This window comes from Suncus etruscus, chromosome 12 (genome assembly GCF_024139225.1).
Source record: "Suncus etruscus isolate mSunEtr1 chromosome 12, mSunEtr1.pri.cur, whole genome shotgun sequence".
NCBI classification, from domain to species: Eukaryota; Metazoa; Chordata; class Mammalia; order Eulipotyphla; family Soricidae; genus Suncus; species Suncus etruscus.
In genome coordinates, this window is record NC_064859.1 from 75,334,187 (window position 1) to 75,355,491 (window position 21,305).

Sequence of the window (21,305 nt, forward strand, 5' to 3'; positions counted from 1 at the left end):
TGGCATGTATATAGTGCTGCATTATGTGTATTTGTGTGCTATATACACTGCATGCATGCCCTTAGCGTGTGCACTTGCGAGTTGCACAGACATGCAGGACATGTGGAAGTGGTTGGTTCTGAGAGAACAGACAGCTCTGAGTTCATTTGGTTGATGACCATAGGAGGGCCTGGCAGTCCTAGGGTGGCTGTCCTGGAGGCATAGTTCCCAATCCAATGGTGGTGGTGGAGGGCTCTTCCCCTTCCCTTGTGCCTCATGACATTTCCTTCTTCTCAGGCTCACTTCCCTTTCCTGGCAGCTACGACACACTCCCTTGTCCAAGACCCCACTCATTCTGGTGACCTTCGTGTCATCCCCAAAGGAGACAGAGGAGGAGGGCAAGAAGCATTCTGAGGGACAGCTCTGGATCTCCCTCTCCATGTCAGGTCTCCCCCAAGCCCAAGCCAGGCTAGAATGTACATGGGGTCAGGGGGAAGATGTATATCTGGTCCTGGGTGGCGCTGTTGGCTCCCTATGAGAGGAAATCTCAAGTTCACTTCAAATGAATGTTTCTGTCTGGCCCCAGGAATCCTCTGTGCCAACCTCATGATACATCTGCAGCCCCTGCCTTAGTCTGTGCAGCCCCCGAAGCCAGCCCTGCCTCCTGGGCTTCATGCACGAATGCTGTCCTCGCTTCTCTGGGTGGCACTGCCATGTGTGTCTCTATACTTCCAGCAGGAGCTCTGGTGATTTGCCTGTTAGATGGAGGATTCCGGAGCTGCAGGAGCCCCAGCTCATCTCTGTAGGGCCCTGACATGCTGGGGCAGCTGGCTTCAGGGCAGGATCTGGTCATGCTTGGAGTCAAGTTTGCAGTGGCGGGGGGAAATAAATGGGGTGCTGTTTAGGTATTTCCAGATGTCTCCTCCACCTTGTCATCATCTGGAACTTGAGGAAAACCTTGTCTTCATACATACTGGCTCTTTCTAGACTTACTCCTTGCAGGGGGAGAAGGCTGGGGGGTTCTGGGAGAGCATTCTGTTGGCAGTCTTTAGGGTTTTAACTATGATCCTAGTGTGGAAATTCCTATATTTGAGAAAGCAGCCAATAGAGCATAAGGATAATAATAATAATAATTATTATTATTATAGTAGTAACAATCACCACAGGTTGGCTTGGATATAAATTGTAGGTCTCCTAGCAAAAATGTGTTGAAGAAATATTAGAAAAGCTGATAATCAGGATTGAAGAGATCATACAGCAAGGCAGGCTTTAGCCTTGCTCAGAAGCGACTAGGGCTCCATCGCCTCCATCCCCATATGGTTCCCTGAGTCCTGCTGGAATTCCTAAGCACAGAGCTAGGAGTAAGCCCTGAGTTCCTCTGGGTGTGGTCCCCAAACAACAAACAAAAAGTCCTTGTCCGCTGGAGAGAGAGCATGGAGGTAGAGCGTTTGCCTTGCATGCAGAAGGACGGTGATTTAAATCCCAGGATCCCATATGGACCCCCAAGCCTGCCAGGAGCGATTTCTGAGGTGTAGAGCCAGGACTAACCCCTGAGTGCTGCCGGGTGTGACCCCAAAAAACAAAACAAAACAAAAAAAGCCCTTGTCATACCACGGACCCGTGAATACAGCTCCCACAGGAACCTTTGGAATTGTTGGGGATCGGAGGACAGAGGTGTTGGCCATTGTCCACACCCCCAGAACACTCCCTGTCCTACACCCTGAGCTGCCAGGGACCTGGGCCTGCCTGGGGACCTCTGAATGTGTGTACAAGTGAACTTGCGTGAATACATGCACGTGTGTGCGTTAGCATGCAGGTGTGTGTGCTTAACAGATGTAGGTGTGTCTGTACATGCGAGCTCAGATATGCATGCACATGGCATGCATGTTCATGTGTGTACATTTGTGGGGTGTGTGTGTGTGTGTGTGTGTGTGTGTGTGTGTGTGTGTGTGTGTGTGAGACTCAAGAACTCTGTGTCCCCTGGGAGCCCCATGAAGGCCTGGCTGTCCCAGGCTCAAAGCTGCTTTGGGGAACCCCAAAGCTATGGGAACCCCAGGGAGGGCAAGCCTCGAGCCCTTTCCTTGAGCTCCATGCAGTCTGTTGCCTCCCACCCTCTCCCCTCCCCATGGTCAATATTTGCTCTTGGTCAGTGCCTCCCTCGGTGCTTGTCTGTGCCTTTGGGAGAGGCCCCCAGCGCATGGGCGGGTGCAGGGTCAGCGGGTGTGCATTTGGGCTGGAGCCAGGGGTGTGTTTGCGGAGCTTCTCCCCAGCCTGCCCCAGCGGCTGCAAATGACATTTCAAGAATTGAATTACGACGTTTCAGTACTTGCAGAATCCAGGAATAGATTATTTGATTATATCTGTTGGAAGTCATTGCCACAACCGGCTCAGTTTTCTGCACCAGTATCTATCCTGGGTGGGGAGGGGCAGAGAGATGTGGTGGTGGCTTTTGTCCCAAAAGCACATCTCTGTCTCCCCAGGTTGTTGACTGTCCTGATAGCCCAGGGCTTCCCTCCTGACTCAGGAAAGCCCTGGGCCTTGAGGCCACGTCCCAGACCACAGACCTCCCTCCCCCCAACATGGGGGGACCTGCCAACAGCCCTTGGCTTTAACTTTTCCTTTAATCCTTGTGAAACTCTGGGTTCCCCAAACTTGGGATATTATGAGTCTCTAGAGTTTCCAAGACACCCCTCTGGGCCCTGCTCCTTCCCACCTGGATCCATTATAGTGGCAAGGCCAGCTGAGGGAGAGATCTGTCCTGTGTCCTGTTTGGGTTCAGTGTGGGGCCATGTGGCTGCCTGACTGGCCCGGAACACAAGCCAGGGAATTCAGAGCTTTCTGGGTACTGAGGAAGGTTGTGGTTACCCCTTCCAGTCACCAGATAGGCATCAGGGCAACCCCTCGTGTCTGTATCCCTTTGCTGTGGGAGGAAGCAGAACTTCCACTTTGTTCTGCAAAGAGCTTCCTCAGCACCTTCTGCTGCCTTGTGGGAAGGACCCTAGCCAGGGAAAGATCCTGGCTATGAAGATAAACAAGATGAGGGTCCAAGCCATAGCACAAGGTGCCTTGCACACTGCTGACCTGGATTCGATCCCTTGGCATCCGATATGGTCCCCTGAGCAGGTATGATTCCTGAGTTTAGAACCAGGAGTGGCCCCAAAAGAAAAAAAAAGATGAACAAGATCTGGGTGATTCCTTGGATCATTGTTCTCGTGGAGCCCTGAGAGTTGCACACCGGTGACGTTTGAGAAATGAGACAGGGAAGGCTGGAGAGATAGCACAGTGCTAGGGCATTTATTTGCCTTAAATATGGCCGACTTGAGTTCGATTCCCGGCATCCCATATGGTCCCCCAAGCTTACCTGGAGTGATTTCTGAGCACAAAGCCAGTAGTAACTCCTGAGTGCTGCCGAGTGTGGCCCAAAAGCCAAAAAGAAAAAAAAAAAGAAATGAGAACGGGAGACAATGCTCCACCTGCTGCCTGTAGAGCCCCAGTTTCAACTCAGCACTGCCTGGAATGAGACAGAGAGGGAAAGAGACTGAATACTTCTGAGTGTGGCCCCAAAACTAACAAACTGAGGATGGGGCCATCCTGAAATTCAGATGGTTTGTTGATAAATGTGCTTTTGTTTGTGGATTTAATGGGGGGGACTCTTTTTTTTTTAATGGGGGGGGGACTTTTAAAGATCCCTGTGCCCATGGCCTCCCCTCCTGATTGGCGTGAGGTGCTTGTGACAGCCCTGTCCATCTGCTTGCATCAGCTCAGAGTTCATGTGGAAGGACCTGCTCTGCCCAAGTGCTCCTGGTCATAGGAGAGCAGTTTCACCTCCCTCAGGTGGAATGAGGAGTTGATGGAGGCTGGTGTAAGGACAGTGGCAACACTATCGGAGATCCCTGAGGCTTTCCTGGAGGAGTAGGGTTTAACGATGGTCACTATCTTTGCTGGGAACTGACATTGATTTCTTGATCATCAAATGATCCCGGCCATGTTTGGATCCACTGTAGAAGCTAAAAGTGAGCTGAAAAGAAGCAGGACTCCATTTAGACCAGAAATAGTTAGATTCTGGGCTGGAGAGATAGCATGGAGATAGGGCGTTTGCCTTGCATGCAGAAGGATGGTGGTTGGAATCCCAGCATCCCATATGGTCCCACGTGCCTGCCAGGGGCAATTTCTGAGCTCAGAGCCAGGAGTATGCCCTGAGTGCTGCTGGGTGTGACCCCCCAAAAAAACAAAACCAAAACAAACAAACAAACAAAAGAAATAGATTCTGAGAAAAACATCTATGGGGAGGGAGGATGGGAGGAAGGGAAGGAGAGGCAGAGAGACAGAGAGGAGAGACAGAGAGAGACTCGGTCACTCTCATTGTCCTTGAAACCTTTTTTCTCTCTGAAATGTGCTGCTTAACATTTGAAAAACAAGTCTGTCTATATATAGCCTTATCTCCATGTGCAGGCTCGTACCTGGTCCACTTATCTCCCGGCCAGTGGGGCGGGGTGGGCTCAGGTCTTGCCTTTGGAATCCAACCAAGCCCTGGTCCCTGGAGTGCCATATGTCTGGGAACTCCTGCCCCTACCTAGCAGGGCCACTTGCCCCTATGCACTCTTGTCCTCCAGGCCCTGGAGAGGGAAGTGGAGGACAACTGGGGGTGGGACAGCAGCCACTGCTGTTTGCAGGGTTTGTCCTCACTGGAGAACAGCTGTTGGCAGGAAGAGGCTCTGGGAGTAGTGGGGTGGGAGTGGGGACCCTCTGCATGAACTGAGCTGTGTGTACCAGGACAGGACGACCATGAGAGCTGCCTGCAGCCACTGTGCCACCAGCTAAGGCCCAGCTGAGCACCATGTGCTGGGCTGAGCTGTTCTGGACTGTGCTGTGCTATGCTGGGATGTTCTGTTCTGGGCTGGGCTATTTTGGGCTAGGTTGTGCTGGACTGGGCTGGGTTGCAATGGGCTGGCTTAGTGGTAGGATCCAACACTATTTGAATCAGACCTCTGTGGGACAGGAACGGGCCTGGGTGGTGCTCAGGAGTAGGGACCTGGGGCTCAGGGGGACATCTGAGGATGACAAAGTATTTACTATGCTGACTCAGGAGCAAGCACCCTCAAGTCCCCAATCTGAAAGCTGAAGTAGATCTTGGAGATGCACCCAGGGTGTTCTGAGGTACAATTCCTCGACAATTCCTCAGGACAGCCCTATCCCTTCAGCACCCTCCCTAATTGCCAGGTGAGTGCTGAGGGACTGAACCCAAAAAGACAGCCCCCCAGCTACCCCCCCCCCGTTCCCCTGTCAGGAAGGTTTGAAGCAGGCAAAGACCCCAGGAAAGAACCCTCCTTCCCTGCAGGAGAGCGGCAGGCCAGGGGATTTCCAGAAGGGGCGTTCCATCCCTTCCGCACCCACACTGCCCATGAATAAGACATGGAGGCCGTGGAGTCTCAGCATCCGCCTCAGTAATAGAAAAATTAAAATTTAAAGTGAGCAGAGGCAGCAAATGACAAGATAGTTCCTAGAAACCGGAGATGGACATAGGTGTGGCCGGCCCCGCATGGAGCAGCTGCTCAGATGCAAAACCTGGCCAGTGGGGCTTATCAGTCCCAGAGTTCAAGGATAGAAGGGGTGCCGAGGGCATTCCCCAGCCTTCCCTCCTGATGTCCAAGCTCAGGGTCACATTCCACAGCAGCAGGGCATTTTCCTTGCATATGGCCGATCTAGGACGGATGGTGGTTCGAATCCTGGCATATGGTCCCCTATGCCTGCCAGAAGTGATTTCTGAGTACAGAGCCAGAAGTAACCCTTAGTGCCGCTGGGTGTGACCCCAAAACCAAAAATACAAACAGACAGACATTCTACAGCTTGGTTCCTGGGTAGGACCTGCAGATCTAGGACAGCCCTCATGGGCTGTACATGCACACACACACACACACACACACACACACACACACACACACACACACGACTCTTCTGCTCCCCAACCGCTACTTAGCCCAAAGAAGTGGCCCTTGGGCTTTTGGGAAGGCCTGGTTTGATCCAGCAGCACCCAAGTCTGCCTTGGCCTCATGGGCCCAGTTCAAGTCCAGGACCACCTGCCTGGGCTTCTGGGCAGAGCCAGCTCTGTGTCTCAGCCAGCACAGCCCCATGTTTGCCAGCCATTGTACAGATGCTGATGGGCTATGGTCCATGCCAGCCCCCTTCCTTCCATTCTCCAGAGTGCCTGGATCTACCCCGGGGCCTGGGACTCTCATTGCAGGCTAGTGTTGGCAGGGCAGCAGACTAGGGGACAGCAACAGCAGTTCCATGATGTGCTGTTAGGAACTGGAAGTTACAGTTCAGTAACAGCATATTCCAAGGGTACATGATGCATTGGGACCCCAGCACAGAGGCAGATAGGGCCTTAGCACCTCTACTCCCTGCTGTGGTCCAGATCCACTCCTTCAATTGCATAGCTGTGGGGATAGCCCACGTGGCCTGTGGATCCCTGCCTAGCATTTCTGCCAGCTCTGGGAGCATAAAGAGGGGTGAGGGAACTGTTTCTGCTTTAGGTTGTGGTAAAGGTCAGCCTAATTCTGCCCTTGGACGCGAACACCCCTGTCCCTGCCCGCCTGCATCCCTGCACAAGGACAGCATCTGTGGCAGGGTCAGCATTGTTAGAGAGATGAGGCAGAGGCAGGACACTTCTGAGCCAGAGCAACAGGACACAGCAGGGCATTTGTGTTTCATGAGCCATATAGGTTTGTTCCATGAAACAATGTGTCATTGCCAGAGCCTTCAAGAAGGAAGTCCTGAGCACCACTGAGTGTATGGCCTACAAACAGAGGATGAGACAATTTTTAGTTCTTGAGTAGATGGGGACCGAAGTCACTGGGTGTATAGTATTGAATGAAGCACTAAGGCCGGGCCACCTGCACTGTGATGGAGGGAGACACGTGTGCGCACTGTGGTGGCAGGAGGCAGTTCCTAACCTGTACACCCTGTCCCGAGTGACGCTGTAATGGTGGTGTGTTCGTGGAACCCTGGGGGCCTTTGCCCAAAGATCACTCTGTGAATTCCTCTTCCAAGTGTCCTGACAAGAGGGGATAGAAAATCAGAGGAGGGCTAGAGACATAGCACAGCGGTTAGGTGTTTGCCTTGCAAGTGGCAAGGCAACCTGGTACGAACCTGGGTTTGATGCCCAGTATCTCATATGGTTCCCCGAGCCTACCAAGAGTGACTTCTGAGTGCAGAACCAGGAGTAACCCCCATTCGCAGCTGGGGGTGGCCACAAGACCAAAAATAGAAAAAATAATTGGGATCAAAGTCACTGGGCCACAGGGGTGAGGGGAGTACACCAACCAGGTGGGTGAACTTCTGTGTTTTCTCTTAAAGGGGAGACAGACTTTACTGTATCAGCAGATACCTTGGATCTTTTCCCCTCATGGTTTCTGTAAAAGTGTTTCTTTCCCAGATCCGACCCCCATTGCGGGCACCCAGGTGTTCTCGGACAGCACGGGCAGGCTGCAGCTGTCAGGGACCGGCTTGGGACCCTTGACCCACAGGGTATGGGCTGCATTTGTGCTGACAGCTATTTTTCACCAGCTCCTGGCTGCAGGGGTGGGACGCAGGAGGGGGTGTGGTGGGATTTGCAGTTTCCCCTGCTCAGAGAATAACCAGGGCCTGCTTTGGAGGTTACTCAGCTGCCTGCTTTCCAGGGACAGGTGAGCAGAGAGGAAGCGAAGCTGCTGGAAGGAAATGCAGTGGGTTTGAGTTGGCTGGGAGGACTGAAGCACAGAGCCGGAGGGAAGGTGGTGCAGTGAGGTGGGTCCCAAGATGCGCCACTACCCCGAACCTGCTCAACTGAGATCGGGTCCCCTGTGCTTCAGTCACTGTGGTACTGAAAGGCTCACCCCTGAAGTTTCTGAACCATAGAAAGTGTGTTCATCGCGTATCCTGTATTGTACGTGCCCTTCCTTCTCCCTCATGAATATGTGCGAGTTTCCTGGAAAATTCCCCCAGAATGTGTGTGAATTGTTGCATCTCCCTAGCTCTGCCGGTGTCAAACCAGGAACACCCCCTCCTTCCACATGTACCTCGAGACTGGCTCCCAGTTGGTGCTGGTAGACCTTCCTTCCCAATCTCAGTTGTTCACATGCCAGCAGAACAGCTCTAATTATCATTTATTCCTGCGCACGTGCGCGCGCGCATGTGTGTGTGTGTGTGTGTGTGTGTGTGTGTGACAGTTGGAAGCCAGGTCTCATGCCAGTGTCCCCTTATCCCAGACCAGCTTCCCTGTTGGTGTGAGGTGTGGCCTGGGGAGGGGAGGGGCTCCTTGGAAGGGGAAGTTGTCACCCCCTGGCAAGATGGGTCTGAACACACCAAACCTGAGAACTGAATGAATTGTCAGGCCTCCATCATTGGTTAAATATTGCTGAGCGGCCCCCAGAACCTCTTGAGCACTGCTAGGGAGGATCCTCCAACCCCAAATAAGTAAATTAATTTCCCCATCGGAGGGAGACAGCTGACAAGTTCCATGAAACCGTGCAGGAAAGGGGAGAGCAATGAGAGGAATTGGAGAGGTCTGTGACTAGAGAGGCCAGATGTGCTGTTTCTGCAGCCCCAGGGGGGGGCCCAGGAAGATCTATAAGGCTGTCCTTGCAGAAAGAAGGACAGAGACAGGGACAAGGCTGACCTCACACCAGGAATGTGACAATTCTCTTGTGCTCCTGGTTCTCCCCATTGTATGTATGTGTCAACTCTGTGCTGGCTCCAGCCACAGACACTAGATCCTAAGACCTAGTGCAAGGGAACAGAGCCATGGAGGGAGCAGGGAATGAGCTGGGATCTGTAGGAGGAAGAGTAGGAGGAGGAAGAAGCATTGACTGGACATATTCTAGGCAGGGGAGGGCAGGGGCTATAGCGCAGCTGATAGATCACTTGTCTTGCAAGCAAGCATCTGACCAAGGTTTGATATCCAGAACCACAGTGTGGTTCCTCATTTCCCTGCCAGGAATGATCCTTGAGCACACAACTGGTTATGGCCCAACACTAAACCAAAAAATAAGACCATAATGATAGTACAGCAGTAGGGTGTTTGCCTTGCCTGTGGCCGATTTGTGATAGACCTGAGTTCAATTCCCGGCATCCCACATGGTCCCCCAAGCCTGGCAGGAGCGATTTCTGAATGCAGAGCCAGAAGTAACCCCTGAGTGCCGCCAGTTGTGGCCCAAGAAACAAAAACAAACAAACAAATAAATAAGTAAACCAAAAATTAAACATCCTAGGCAGAGAAAAGAGTTCATGGGTTCAGGTGTGGGGCGGGGCTGTACTCTAGAAAAGAGAGACCCCCACAGACCTCTCAACAGTGAGTGAGCTGAGCCATATCTAATCACTGAGAAATCTGTGAGCAAAGGCTCAACTGTGAGATCGAGAGCCGAAGGGCCTGCAACACTTTGGGGGATGTTGCTTCTTGCCTTCTAGTCCCTCAGGGCCCTGTCACCCCCAGAGGCCAGGATCCCTGGAAATGTAAGAACAAGCTTGGGGCCGGGCGGTGGCGCTGGAGGTAAGGTGCCTGCCTTGCCTGCGCTAGCCTAGGATGGACCGCGGTTCGATCCCCTGGCGTCCCATATGGTCCCCCAAGAAGCCAGGAGCAACTTCTGAGCGCATAGCCAGGAGTAACCCCTGAGCGTCACAGGGTGTGGCCCAAAAAACCAAAAAAAAAAAAAAAAAAAAAAGAACAAGCTAATGGGGGGGGGGGAACCCAGAGGGATCTAACTTCTGTTCTGGCACGTGTTGGAGGTGCTGTACCCCAGCCCAAGGCGTGCATTTCAGAGCTGCTGACTTCTCTGCCAGTGCCTGAGGCTGGAATGCTCAGATACTGTGGGGGCAAAAGGCAGCTTCCTAAAATCGAGGCTGTGGTGTATGCTCAGGAGCACCCTGGGCCAGGCTTCGGGGTGTGATTTTTTTTTCCATCCCACTGGGAGACTTTCAATGGGGTGCAGAATGAAGAGCATAGTGGTACCTTCATAAGCACCTGATGACTGACGGCAATTGGTGTCTGCGTGGCTGAGCCTTGGCTCTAATAGAATTCTCGAGCCTTTCCGTGGTGCCGCAGCTGCTGCAGGAGCCCAGAGGCTGCTCATTTGTGGGGCATGAATAATTTATCTGTTTTCAGCTGACTTATACCCTCCTCACCGCCACGACAGCGAACCCCCACATGCTCTATCTGCTAGTGAATAAGTGACCCCCTAACCGCCCCGCCTGCCCCCCCCCCACTTCCTGCGTGGAGTTTGCAGGCTACATCTGGGCAGGGATGATGCCTATCCTGTCTGCATCAGGAAGCACCGCCTGAGTACCAACTACCCGGGGGTTCTTGGGGCATTGACCAGTGGGATGCTCGTGTCCAGAACATTAGTGGGCTATCTCCGAGTTTGTTTTCAGTTTCTCTGTGACCCTGGCCCCTGGCTGTTGCCCTTCTGCTCCACACTGTCCGACCCCACTGCTCAAGATCCCTTCTAGCCTCCCCATAGCTGAAAGTGTCCCCAACCCCATTGTCCATGACCTTCTGCTACTGGGCTATGTGTTTCTCTCGGCCTCTTCTCACCTCTCCTTCCACTGCCTGATTGCCGATTCATTCATTAAACATCAGCAAAGGGCTGACTGGAGAGTTTTTTGGCTTGTTTGCTTTTGGATTTTTTTTTTTTTTTTTTTTTTTTGGTTTTTGGGTCACACCCGGCGGTGCTCAGGGGTTACTCCTGGCTGTCTGCTCAGAAATCGCTCCTGGCAGGCACAGGGGACCATATGGGACACCGGGATTCGAACCAACCACCTTTGGTCCTGGATTGGCTGCTTGCAAGGCAAACGCCGCTGTGCTATCTCTCCGGGCCCTGCTTTTGGATTTTTGAGCCACACGCCCTGGTGCTCTGGGGGAAGCCGGAGATCGAACCAGGGTTGGTCGGTCGTTTGCTAGGCAAACGAGCTACCTGCTGTGCTATTTATTGCTCTCAGCCCCCTGGCTGGAGAGTTTGTAAGGGAGGTAATGTACCTGTCTTGCGTGTGGCTGTGGTAGCTGTGGCCATGCCACACATATGGTCCTCAGATATTTCCAGGAGTTATCCCTGAGTACCCCCAGGTCTGTCTGTCTGTCTGTCTGTTTCACACACACACACACACACACACACACACACACACACACACACCCCAAAAATAACCATCAATGGAGAATCAGCCATGATCCAGGGATTGGGAAGTGTGGGGGCAGGGCCTCTGATCACTCATTCTAGAGGAAGGCCCCCCCAGGCGGTGGGAGTATAGGTGGATCTCACAAACCCTGAGCTGTGGGGGTAGCATAGAAAGGAGTCTCAAACTGGGGGAAATCTGACCACATATGTTGGGATCTACTGTCAGGAACCTGGAGTTCAGGAGCACAGGTTCTGGGGACAATGAGAACCCCCACTTCCTCTGCACAGGCCCCCTTAGGGCACGTTATGAAATACCTTCCATGCATGGAGTGGAATACTATGGTAATGGTGGTGGTGGTGGTGGTGGTGGTGGTGGTGGTGGTGGTGGTGGTGGTGGTGTCCACATTCCTGGTCCCCACATTGCTCCAGGCCTCCGTCTTCTCCATATGATAATAATTCTAGCTGCATTCCAAATGGCTTCCTCTAGGGCACGTTCCTGACAGTTCAGGGCCAGGTGACTGTCGATGACCCTGATGGACCTCTTGTTGGGGTTTGATCTTTGCTTGGCAAACCAGAGTCCATATGTCTTCAAGGGGCTGGTACAGCTGACCTTCTCAGGCCCTCTCCCTGCAAGGCCTCTGTGCATCAAGGATGCACCCCACCATGTTCATAGGACCCTGAGCAGAGACCATAGGCTGCTAAGGATCAAACTCAGGCCTTCGTCACTCAGCCCCTTGCATAACCTGCCCTGTTTCACTGCCGTTGGTTTTTCTTTGTCTAGGTGCTGCCCTGGCTGGAACTAGCATATCAGGGTGGAAGGAGGTCCAGAGACCTCTCAACTCACCCCATAGGACCCCAGGCTTCAATATTCAAAATCCCCTCCTCTGGGACCTGACCAAGGCAGCAGATGACAGGTGTCTGTGGACAGAATCCAATGGGCTGCATCTGACTGCCAGTGATCACTCTGCTGTAACCCTGTAATTTTTGCCTTGCTTTGAGGGGGCTGCAGTTTCGTTTGTTTCTTCAGTGCAGAATGGGCGGCACCTGGGACAGTTCCTGAGAAGGCCCAAGCTCACCCAGAATTGGGGAACTAAGGAGCAGTGGTGGCCAGGCTCAGAGGCTCAAAGAACTATGTTGAGGACAATGAGTCCTCTTATTTTCTTTCTGGTCATGGACAATCAACGAGCAAACTGGAGTTTTAGGGCTCAAGTAAATGTCGGCTTAGGAGGCCCATCTCCCACCATGAATACCATACAAGGCACCCTTTGGTTTTTGGAATTCTACATCAGGAGCCCTTAGGGAAGCTCAGTAGCAAAAGCATCTGTCTTGAGAGTGTGAAGCCATGAGTTTGACCCCTGGTGCCACCCATATGCTCCAGGTATAGTTATGGCAGCTCAGCCATCTTGACCTCTGGTCCTGCAGCAGGGGGTGAGATATCGTGAGCATATCATGGCCAGGCATGTGCCCACTGCAACTAAAGCTTGAGCACTGCAACTGCAAAGACATGCCACCTCCTCCCACAGGGGCACAACTCCCAGCACACCAGACAGAGCCCTGAAAGTCACCGTGAGCACAAGCACCATGGCTTGAATAGATGAGACCAGGGTCTTACACCAAAACTAAGCAAATATGTCCCTCTGTTATCACAATAGGCAGAACTGAATGAAAGGGATGGTGGGAAATCTATCTGAGTCTCCAGGTTCTTCTGCAACACAAAAACAAAAAGAAGGGGCCAGAGAGATAGCATGGAGGTAGGGTGTTGCCTTGCATGCAGGACAGTGGTTTGAATCCCAGCATCCCATATGGTCCCCTGATCCTACCAGGGAGTGATTTCTGAGTATAGAGCCAGGAGAACCCGTGAGTGCTGCTGGGTGTGATGTGACAACCCCTCCCCCCAAAAAAGGAAGGGACCTGAGCAATAGTGCAGCGGTAGGGCATTTGCCTTGCATGTGACTGATCAAGGAAAGATCTTGGTTTTATCTCCCTGCACTCTCTTCCCCCAAGCCAGGAGCAATTTCTGAGTGCAGAGCCAGGAATAACCCCCCTGAGCACCGGGTGTGGCCCCAAAACAAACAAAAAGTCATGTTAAGTCAGGGAAAGAACATAAAGAACTTGTGCGTATTCTCTGCAGGCAGGAGGACTGGGGAGGGACCCAGCACCATATGGTCCCCCAGAACCATCCAGACTCATTCCTGAACACTGTCAGGTGTAGCCCCAAAACCAACACAGTAAAAAGTCCTCGTACAGCTGATGGTGCTGGGGGTGCACATGCCCTTGCACACCTGGTGTCCCCAGGTTTGTGCATTGATTATCTCAAGGATTATATCCCAGACACAGATAGGTTGTGCTCTGCTTTGGGCCTGCCCCCAAGACCTCACTCACTGCCTTTCTCCCGGAGATGGGGAAAGCATCATCACCCTCAAGACATCTGTCTCTCTTAGAGCATCCCAACCGTACCATCCATCGAACTTCTGACACTCCCCCTCCTCCCCCTTTGGCTGCTCATCCCAGAGACTCGACTTCCTGCTGAAGGTGGATTCCAGAAGATATTAAAAGAATCCGTCATCTCTGGAGCACACTCGCCCCTGGGTACCATCGGGAACGCCGGCCCTGGGATAATTTGGGTGGGGATTTTCTGGCTGAGGCTGGTCAGAGGAAGAAGCTGCCCTGGCCTGTATGATGGCCCTGAGCCTGAGCAGAATAGCATCCTGAAATGATCTCCTGTTCCTGTTAGCACGTGGGCTTGCAGCTTGGGCAGGGATAGAGGTTGAGCTGGAGGGCTTTCAGGGATTCTCAGGGACTGAATGATGGGGCTGTTATTGGGTCCTGAGTTGGGCCCCTCTCCCTGTGGAAAGGACCATCTCTGAGTGCTGAACGGTCCCAAGAGTGTCTATGCTCCCAAGTCCCAGGGAGGTCTGATGAGTGCTCCGACCTCACATCCAGGGCCATAGGCACAATGGGGAGGGCCCAAACATGCAGCCCACCGCATGGTTTATTCCCACTCGAGGCTCTAGTTTTTATGATCACACAGAAAATAGCTGAGCACATTGCTCAGTTGGTTCCCCTGGCTCTGTGTGCCCTGATTTTGGCCTTTCTGTCCTTTTCTTTTTAAATAATATCTTTAATTAAGCACCATGATTACAAACATGTTTATAATTGGGTTTCAGTCATAAAAAAGAACAGCCCTCTTCACCAGTGCAACATTTCCACCATCCATGCTCCCTATCTCCCTCCTTCTCCTGTATTCTAGACAGGCATTCTACTTCTGTCGCTCACTACCATTGTCATGATAGTTGTTAGTGTAGTTATTTCTCTAACTGCATTCACCACTCTTTGTGGTAAGCTTCATATAATGGGCCGATCCTTCCAGCTCTCATCTCTATTGCCAGGCCTTTCTGTCCTTTGTAATGAAGCAAAAGGGAACTGGTTTAGATCCCTTAAGAAAAAGAGGGGCGGGCCCGGAGAGATAGCACAGCGGCGTTTGCCTTGCAAGCAGCCGATCCAGACCAAATGTGGTTTGGTTTGAATCCCGGTGTCCCATGATGGTCCCCCGTGCCTGCCAGGAGCTATTTCTGAGCAGACAGCCAGGAGTAACCCCTGAGCAATGCTGGGTGTGACCCAAAAACCAAAAAAAAAAAAAAAAAAGAAAAAGAAAAAGAAAAAGAGGGCTGAGTGTTAGTACAGCAGGTAGGCATTTGTCTTGCCACGCAGCTAACCCTGGTTCAATCCTTGCATTCCAAATAGTCTCTGAGTCTCGACAGTGTAATTCCCTGAGTGCTGAGTTGGAGAACCACTAGAACCACTGGGTGTAGTTCCAAAACAAACAAACAAACAAAACCATGCCTTGAGATGGGATTTATGTTTGAATCTGTCCAAATTACCTTGAGGTCCTGGGAGAGAGCTCCAGGGGTCTGAGAGTGGGGAGCTGGGCAGAGCCTCTGAGCTCCAGGCACTGCCCATATAGTCCTGGGGACCATTACTTAAGCAGTAGACGAGGGTGCCACCATGAATGCTTTCCTTCTCAGTTTTTCATTTTAGCTCTTACTTTGTGTGAAGTACTTTGAATTTAGGTGTATGTTTGTGTGTGGGGGGGATACTAAAATGTCTGTGTGGTGGAGCCGGAGTGATAAGACAATGGGGAGGGTGTTTGCCTTGCACACTGCTAACCTGGAATGGACCCGTGCTCAATCCACAGCATTCAGGGCCCGGAGAGATAGCACAGCCGGTGTTTGCCTTGCAAGCAGCCGATCAAGGACCAAAGGTGGTTGGTTCGAATCCCAGTGTCCCATATGGTCCCCCGTGCCTGCCAGGAGCTATTTCTGAGCAGACAGCCAGGAGGAACCCCTGAGCATCGCTGGGTGTGGCCCAAAAACAAAACAAACAAACAAACAAAAAATTCACAGCATTCCATATGGTCCCAGAGCCTGCCAGAAATGTTTTCTGAGTGTAGAGCCAGGAGTAACCCTGAGCAACGCTGGGTGTGACCCAAAAATAACAACAACAGCAACAAAATGTCCCATTTGGTGCTGACGATTGTATCATTCATACCCCTATTACTATAATCTCTCCAGCACCTGAAATTTTACTTTTCCAATTTCACCATCTTTCATGTGGATCTCAGCACCCTAGTTGCAAATCAGTGGACCATGAACATCGAGGGTTTCTTTCTGAATTCCCATTTCAGTTTTCTTAATCTGTGTTTGCCCTATGTTCAGCATTATACCACCTCGATTTACCGTCACTTTCGACTATATTTTGAAATCAGGTTCTAGTAACCTTTCTGTTTGTATATTTCTCAAGATTAGCTTTACAGTTCTGCGCTCTTTGCAATTCTGTGTGAATCATTTGCAGAAGATTGAACTTGTGGGGGGAGTGTTTGGGGTCACATCTGGAGGTGCTGGGGGCTAGTAACGGCTCTGTCATTTGTCATCCTAGCAGTGTCCAGCGAACATATGGTTCCAGTGAACAAACATGGAGCTACTGCATACCCACACCTTAGAGAGCTTGTTCCCTGGTTCCTCATGTAGGGTTATTTGCCTTTTATTACACATTGACTTGATTTTCCAGGTAGGAAACCCACCATGCTTTCCCGTGATCAGTCACACCTGATCATAGGTATGTAATTCTTGATGCTTCTGAATGTGATGTACTTGTATTGGTTAGGACTTCCATGTATGTTTTTTTGTTTCGTTTTGTGTGTGTGCGTGTGCGTGTGTGTGTGTGTGTGTGTGTGTGTGTTTTATTTTTGACTATATCCTGTAATGCTCAGAGGTTACTCTTGACTCTGCACTCCTGGTGGTACTAGGGAAACCATATGGGCTGCCAGGAATCAAATCCGGGTCAACCTTGTACAAGACAAGCACCCTATCCATTGTACTATCACTCTGACCCCCCCATCTGTTTTTATCTTTGATATTGACCAATAAGTTTTGGGGCCAGAGGAATAGTACAGCAGGTAAGGGTGTTTGACTTAGACACAACTGACCCGGATTTGATTCCTGATACCCCATATGGTTCCTCAAGCCTGAGTGTAGAGTTAGAAGTAACCCCTAAACATAGCTAGGTGTGGCCTCCCCTTAAAAAAGAGAGACTTTAGTTTTGGGACCAAGGTGTTTGTCGAACAATTGTTGAATAATTGTTGAAATTATTGAACGAGTGGGGAAGCATTTGTCCTTTTGTTTTTTTTGGGAAGGATTATTGAGAGCTTTAGAGGAAGGTTTTCATTCATTCATGAAACATTTCTCAGATTCAGCAGTCACACCATCTGGGCTTCCTCGTGAGTAATGTTCCAATCCCTAATTCAATCTCTTCTTGATTTTTTTCAATCTTTTCAAGACATAATGCAATCTTATGATGGACACTTCACATCACTTCTTCTTGAGTCCCCTTTGGTCACTTATATCTTGCTGGCTGGCCTCAATTCTTACTAGCATGTTTTTTTCCATCTCTTTAATTTTATTTTTTAGCCCCTATGCTTTGCAGTACTGTCAGTCACGGGATTTTATGTATAGTCCCAGCATATGTTTTTGAGTCTTTCTACTCTATTGGACCAGTGGACACTGACTGAGTTTCTCAAAGGTGACTGCCTGTTTTCCTGGCATAGAACCTTTAATCTTAAGCAGGGTCAGTGACCTGGACACTCTTCTCTCTTACTATCTCCTTTCACAAAAGAGGAAAGAAGCAGAAAGCAGTGGATGGAATACTGGCTTGCATAACACTGCTAGGAGATGGTGTAGTGGAGATTTGTTTTTGTTTTTGGGCCACACCTGGTGACGGGGTTACTCCCAGCTCTGGGGTCAGAAATTGCTTCTGGGTTGGGGGACTATATGGGACGCCGGGGGAATCGAACAGCAGTCCATCCTACGTTAGTCATGTGCAAAACAAGTGCCTACTGCTGCGCCACCGCTCCAACCCCTGGAGTGGAGATTTGAATCTTGGCCTGTCTAGTCCTCTTGGCTCCTCTTCCCCGGACTCTACCTTGTATCTTCTCTGTGCTCAGAACCAGAAGTGCAGAAATAGACCCACTGTGAGGCTAGAGCAATAGTAAAGTAGGTAGGGTATTGTATTGCATGTGGGCAACCTGGTTCAATCCCCAGAACTCCATATGGTCCCCTGTAATGTATCTTCGCTGTTAACTTTTCTGGGTATTTGTGAATCCAAGAACAGTCCCCAGAACGAGAAATTACTTCCCATCCCCTTGTCCCCTTTTGGGGGAAGACCTTGGTAATATTTATCCGCAGCAAATAATAATCCACACAGACAAGAAGGATAGGGTGTAAAAGATTGGGCAAAGAGAGCCAGAGAATCCTCCTGCAGCCCGCAGCTTTCACAGAAGGACCCCTATCCCCTGTCCATCAAGCTATTTATTGCCAACTCCACAGCGCCCCATCTGGAAGGGCTAGGTGGGGCAATAGTCACAGAACAATCCTAAGGAAACACTTTTATATACAACAATTCCAAGAATCATCTTATGGAAACTTTTTCATATACTACAGTCCCCCAGACTGTACCACTAGTAACTCCTGAGTACAAAGCCTGGATAAACCTTGAGGACTGATGAGTATAGCTTCCCAAAATAAAAGAGAAAGAAAGAAATGATCCTGTCCTGGTCACTCCTGGAGCACCCAGACCTCGGAATTCACGATTGCTGGAGTTAGTGAACTGGCTGGAAGGACAGAATGTCCAGGGCTAGGAAGAAGTGAGTTGGGAAGAAAACTGAGAGCAGAAGGTGCAGAAGGATGCACATTCCGCAGGTCTGCTGGAGTCCCCCAGACCTCTGTCGTTGCCTTTCTGGAAGGACAGGAAGAAAGCTTTGCCGTTCAGTCTCTAGACAAAACTCAGGAGCAATCAGACATAACTCAACATAATTATTTCTGCCTAATGACTTCTGCTCCTCGAGTCCGTCTGGACCAATGACTGTAAGACTGTAATCTTTATCTGTCACAAGAAAGCCGGTGGCCCAGGAGCTCCTGTGGCTTAGCGATAGATGGGGAGGAAATTTGCAAGTAGAGTTAATGGACTGTTCAAGCAGCCTAGGCGCCAGAGCCTTGAGAGTGCCAGGAATGATGGACAATCCCCTCTGCACTCAGGCTCTGATGCCAGAACTGGCCCCGTCTTTCAAAGTGGGTGGGGCTGGAGGGACTTAGCCCACAGCTTTGCACTGACCGAGAAGCCAAGAATGCAGGGGTCACAGGAGCATGCAGAGTTGGGGGCCAGAACCCTCTCTCTCTCTCTCTCTCTCTCTCTCTCTCTCTCTCTCTCTCTCTCTCTCTCTCTCTCTCTCTCTCTCTCTCTCTCTCTCTCTCCTCTCTCTCTCTCTCTCTCTCTCTCTTTCCCCCCCTGGTCTCCTCTCCCTCTCCCTCCCTCCCTCTCTCCCTCCCACCCCCCTCATGGGATAGAGGATGCTGCAAGGTGTCCCATGGGTCAGACAGGTCATGAGCTTGTTGGTTGTACAGTGCTGCCCCCAGGAGGCTGGAGGTGGTACTGGACACTGACCTGGTCCCAATTGAGATCCCAGCATGTTCCACTGCAGGCATGCACGCGCGCACACACAGATGCACCTGCTCCAGCTTGCAGGGCACCCCCTAACTCCTGGGTGGGGGAACCTTCCCTCTGCATTCCCAGGGCCTCCAAGAAGGAACTGAAGAGGACCCAGAAAGAGTGGCACCTGGGGTCAGGGATTTGGACTTTGTAATCCTGCTTTACTGAATGTGACCTTGTCAAATGTCCCCAATACTCTTTGCTCCCCTATAAATGGGGGAAGGAGACAAAAGAAATCTTTCCTGCCAGGGCCAGTAGGAGAGTGGAATGAAAGATGATTAGCACGGGGTTCCCAGCACCTTCTGCTGCTGACTCTGCTTCTGGTTTTCTCAAAGATGACCTTGAGGCTCTGCTCGGACCTTGAGTTTCCTGAATGTCAATGCAAAGTTGCCTGCCCTGAGGTGACTTAGCCGAAATCCTTGACTTGAGAGCCCCCATGAGAAATGGGGAGTGAGGGCTGGAGCACTTGGGGTATATGCAGAAGGCTCAGGTTCAACTCCTCAGTTCCTCTGAGCATGGCTAGGAGCAACCCTCAGCACAGAGCCAGGAATAGCTCCCTGAGAACAGCCAGGAGAGGCACCCAAGCCAAACTCACAAACCCCAGAAAAGCAAAATACAGGAGCAGGAGAGCTCAAAGGATGTTGAGGGCAGGGAGAGGGCTTTGTGGGAGAGATACAGCAAATTCTGACTCACAGAAAGCACAGCCCGAGAGTGAATCCAGAGTGAACCCAGCATCAGCTCTGGTCTCTGGACAATGATGGGTGCATCCCCTCTCCACCCGCCCAGGACTGTGCCCATGGCAGAGTCTGCCATGGAGGGCACGCGGTAACATGTGCCCATGTGCCTGGCACGCAGCTTTGCCATGAATGTGAAGCGGCTGACAAAAATAAACTTTATCAAATCCCTGCAGAGGGTGTGTCTGAGCGGGGTGCCCTTTGAGGGCCCGTGGGGAGGCATGTGCATGGCTGAGCCAGGTGCTGCCTGCTGGCAGTGGGTGTCGATAATAGGATTGTAGACTTGGCATAGGAAGTTCTATATTAGGGGAACTGGGTAGAATTTCAACTCCAAGCGGAGCACACTCGCTTCCAAGAATATCTCTGTTGCATTGGCGGGGACGGGGGCCACTCGTGTGCCAAACAGAGGTTATTTATTGAGCTCCTGCTGCGACTGCGGCTCCAGACCAGGCACAGCTGCACTGGATGAAGAGGATCCAACGCCCCCCCCCCATTGCCAGCTTAAAGTTGGGGGAGCAGGAGGAGCATCCCTCCTTTTATCCTGCCATAGGGAGTCCAGTTGGACCCTTACAATATAAGAGCCCTTTGGTTCCTATTCTCAGGAACACGGCCCTTTGGGCGCTGAAGGAGTGCAGAGTGGTCCTTCCGGAGGGAGATCTGGAAGGGCCAGCAAGGGTGGTGGCCCCTTTGAAGATAGGTGATTTTGTCAGTTCGTATGCATCTCCAAGCCTCCCTTGGTTCCCCCCATATATGAAAAGGGTGTGACCATCACACCCGACAGCTGAAATGGGACCACGCTCCCAAAAACTGGACCCATCAGAGCACAGGAGGGCCTCAGCTATCCATCCCCCTGAACGGGAGGTTGAGAATGCTGTGGCTCACGGGGTTCAGGAGGGCCTCTGCCATCTGTCCACCTGCATGGGAGATTGTAGATGCTGGTGGGCTCAAAGGGTACAGGAGGGCCTCTGCCATCTATCTGTCCACTTGTATGGCAGGTTGTAGGTGCTGGTGTGGGACTCGCTGGCCGGAAGTGATGGTGTTTCTGCCACGTAACCCCACCTAGGCTAGGGTAGCACATCAAGCAGCTGTGATGGCCTGGAGGATTGGCCAGAGACAAAGAGGTCACACCCCAGTGACACTGTGGGAAAGCAAGAAGGTCGTGGTGGGCCGGATCTTAGCTGAGAGCTGCACCCTGTGAGCCTGCCCCATACTGGGTGTCAGAATGCAGGGTCCCTGAGGTCTACACATGGCCACTGAGGTCAGAGCCTTATGGGATAGGGAATGACTGCAGGGCCCCAGCGGTGCAGCTGATGATGCACCCAGATGTGCTGTTCCCCATGTCTTAGTGAAGGCCCCTCCCTCTTTCTGGTGGGGACCCGGAGCCCAGGATCCCTACATGTGTTGTAGG

At 51.5% G+C, this 21,305-nt stretch overlaps 1 protein-coding gene across 2 annotated transcripts in view; it reads left to right on the top strand.

The window, feature by feature from the left end:
- HPCAL1 (hippocalcin like 1) overlaps positions 1–21,305 on the top strand; it is a 230,905-nt gene that overhangs the window by 55,143 nt on the left and 154,457 nt on the right. The gene's annotated exons all lie outside the window — the stretch shown is intronic.